At 41.0% G+C, this 3,654-nt stretch overlaps 1 long non-coding RNA gene across 1 annotated transcript; it reads right to left on the bottom strand.

Moving 5' to 3' along the window:
* Positions 1-41: 41 nt before the first annotated feature.
* Positions 42-1,193, bottom strand: LOC106812434. Its single transcript, XR_001394332.1, has 2 exons — positions 1,095-1,193; positions 42-692 (listed from the first exon to the last, which is right to left on the bottom strand). It is a non-coding gene; the product is annotated as an uncharacterized LOC106812434 (long non-coding RNA).
* Between the last annotated feature and the right edge of the window lie 2,461 nt (positions 1,194-3,654).

The raw sequence follows: 3,654 nt of genomic DNA, 5'->3' as shown, positions 1-3,654 counted from the left end.
TATCAAATGTCAATTAATATTATACATTTTTGAACCACTGCTTAATATTAACAAAATACACTTTATTTTGATGAAAAATGCTGTACAATCGTTAGCAACACCACTCTGCGTAATGTAATACTTGTAATAGACCACACATACCAAAAGAAAACCAACAAGCTTTCCCCATACAAGTTAAATTTATCGCCATCTGTTCTGCATCAAGAATAGTTTAACTAGACAATAATTAGACAAATGAATTGTTCATACACAAAATAGACATCATAATTTACAACTTACGCCATGATATTTGTTTGGTATATAACTTTTTGGGCAATAATTTTCATTTAAACAAATTTATGCTAAATCCAGAATTAGGTAATTATGTGGATATGGGGGGCGTTAGCAGTATTTCCCCTGTATGTAGGGGAAGAACAATTTTAGATTACTCTGCAATCTAAGTTTCTGCTCTCACATCATAGTGCAGTACCTCACTACACACCTGACTGTATTTTATACAGTCCATTCATGAGAACTATCCACTTGAACAAACTATTACATGTTCAAGTTATGTCAATTCCATGGGCGTAATGTAATAAACTCTGTTAGCATCAGTGATGAGTATCCCTTGTTGCCATGTGCCTCATGAGCATGTTGTTTAACTTCTCAAGCTTCTTAAGGTCCTGTGCACTCTCTGTTTTATACTGAACGCACTGAAACGCAGGCAAAGTATGACATGTTATAACTTAAAGCAAGTCATAATGATAATAAACAAGGAAAACCATACAAATTTTAAAAACTCGTGCATTGCTGCATTTCGTTCATAGTCTTCCATAGTAATCGATAGTTCCAAATCATGATATAGATATCGATTTTGGTAGTCATGCATGCACACATTCACATATATTGTAATAGGTGAGAACAGACAAATTTATTAGATGCTTTTGGTTATTATATATTATAGCATTTTAAGATGATCAGGAAATTGGATTAATACTAATAGGCAGCAAAAGTTCTATAAAATTCATCAGTCCTAAAATTATTTAATGCCTTAAAGTCCAAATTACACAAACTAACCAATTGGATTTCATTTCCGCAAAGAATTTAGTTCATACCTCTACGTTGTCAGTCATCTTTACCACAATGCAGCCATCACTGTGTCGATATTTCAAGACGAATCTGGCCTAAAATAATACATTTGATATTTAAGGCTTTTTTAAAAATTTTAATATTGGTGGTATTTATGTGACTTGTTTTCATTTAAAACCAAAATGAATATACAAGTAATAAAAAAAATTACTATTTATGAGTTCTAGTTATCTACAGTAAAATTCGCATAAGTCGTCATGGAAGTCAAAGTCTCGATTTTCCCTCATCATAAATCCATTGGAATAGCCCCGCCTAAGTCATCATTTATAAGTCGCCATTATGTACAAGTCGTCGCCCTCAGACAGGTCCCATGTAATACAAACAACAGCAATTTCCCATCTGTAAGTCGTCATTAGAAATGCCGATGGCTCGCTCACGCAGTGTACGGTCTAGGGGATGTGCGAACTGGCTGTCGCAGACAGGGGCGGCGCCAGGGTATTTTGATAGGGGGGGGTGAGACGGCGTGCAAGTGCCGTTCGTCGCGCTTGCTCGACGCAGGGGAATGTTTCCCCCTCAGAAGTTGGAATTTTTTGAAAAATGCAGCAGAAATGGTGCGATTTGGTGCATACTTTTAAGCAAATTTCCCAATAAAAACTGTAGCGCAAATACACTTTTTTATCGGTCAATATGGCGGCACCCGACTCTGAACACCCTACCGCGCCGGGTGTCACTTTCCCCCGGGCGTAGATGGAGGGTGCCACTACGTGGCAGCACTAGTCACTTCGTACACTTATTTCCCTATTATTATATTATTATATTATTATACCCTTATTTCCCTAACCCTAACCCTTAATCCTAACCCTAATCTTAACACTAGTGCTGCCACGTAGCGGCACCCTCCATCTACGCCCGGGGGAAAGTGATTCCAAAAGTATAGTAGGAGGATATATAGTTCATGTTTTATATACGTGTATAACGTATATACACGAGATCGATTNGAGAGAGAGAGAGTGTGCGTGTTTGTGTTGTGTGGGCCAACGTTGGTTGCCAACGTTGGGAAAAACGTTGGCACGCTGAGCAAAAAGCCGTTGGGCCAACGTTGGCCGCCAACGTTGGGCCCAACGTTAGCACGCTGAGCAAAAAGACGTTGGACCAACGTTGGCAGCAGTCTGTATGACCCCAACCCTGTGGCGCCCCTTGGCGGCGGAAGTGACGACATTAACCGGAAGTGACGTGGCGCCCCTGGTGGTGGAAGTGACGTCATAGACCGGAAGTGACGTGGCGCCCTGGTGGCGGAAGTTAAGTCATAGACCGAAAGTGGCGTGGTGCCCCTGGTGGCAGAAGTGACATCATAGACCGGACGTGACGTTGCGCCCCCTGGTAGCGGAAGTGTCGAGACGATATATGCCGGAAGTGATGTGGCGCCCCCTTGCGGCGCAAGTGACGTCATAGACCAGAAGTGACATGGCACCCCTGGTGGCGGAAGTGACGTCATAGACCGGAAGTGACGTGGCACCCCTGTAGCGAAGCTGCTAGCTTAACGTGATCGCATTAGTGGTTATGCGTGGGTGTATGTCTAACACCCTTTGCTAACGTCTATTAGGCACATAGTAAAAAGAACACAACAGCAGTGGTATACGTATTCTAGTTATTTTCTTTAATCGTTACCTCTTAACTATGTATAATCCCATAACAGGGCAATCGCGTACACCAGGGTTACGCGTCATAACTTACGAGGCTAATGCTGTGTCGTCCGGTTATCTAGCAAATGTGCAGTATATATGTATCGTACTCTGTCTATGTTTTGCGAGCTCTCTGTCTTTCCTTCTCTCTCGCCAAGCAAGAGATTATATACCCGAACTGGAAACCCGTCTATCTATTGTTTATAGTCAACCCGCTATACGCGACTGCCTGCAATTGGTTGCCTTTACTACTGGCTAGTCCATGGTCACGACTTAAACAGCTGGGCATGTATCACAAAATAGAACAATAGCATAATAGTGTGTATTTCTTACTATGTATTTCTGCGGTAATACACCATCCACACCTGTTAGAAAAAGTTGTAAGCCACAGCTATGCGTCAAACAACGTAATAAAAAAGAAATGGTCTTGCGTTCACTTGAATACGTATTTTTATTTTATTTTATTTTTTTGTAATTGAAAGGCCAAATTTCTGTGCACGTAAACTCTAAATTTCACTATTATATATATTTTTTCCTTTTTTTCTGTTATTATACTTATGAATTGTACTATTACTATTATTAGTTTGTTATTTAAAACCTTTCTACTATTTGAACTAGTAGAACCTAGTTCTACTTAACTAACTTAACTAAAATGCATATTCATTTTATTTTGTGTTTTTTTTATGTTACTTTATGTTTATTTAAAATGAAATTCTGGCGTAGTCGCCGTCGTCGTCGTCGTCTGTGCTGGTAGTCGCCGTGGGTCTCGTCGCCGTAGTGGTCGTCGCCGTGGCAGTCGTCGCCGAGGTGATCGTCATCGTGGTGGTCGTCGTGGTTGTGATCCGTGCCGTCGTGTCAGTTATCCCAGTTGTAGAAGTCGCCGCCGTCATCGCTGCTGTTGCCA

The sequence above is a fragment of the Priapulus caudatus genome, unplaced genomic scaffold (assembly GCF_000485595.1).
Source record: "Priapulus caudatus unplaced genomic scaffold, Priapulus_caudatus-5.0.1 Scaffold647, whole genome shotgun sequence".
Lineage (NCBI taxonomy): Eukaryota > Metazoa > Priapulida > Priapulimorpha > Priapulimorphida > Priapulidae > Priapulus > Priapulus caudatus.
The sequence above is the reverse complement of the archived record's forward strand: the minus strand, read 5'-3'. Positions and strand labels throughout refer to the sequence as shown.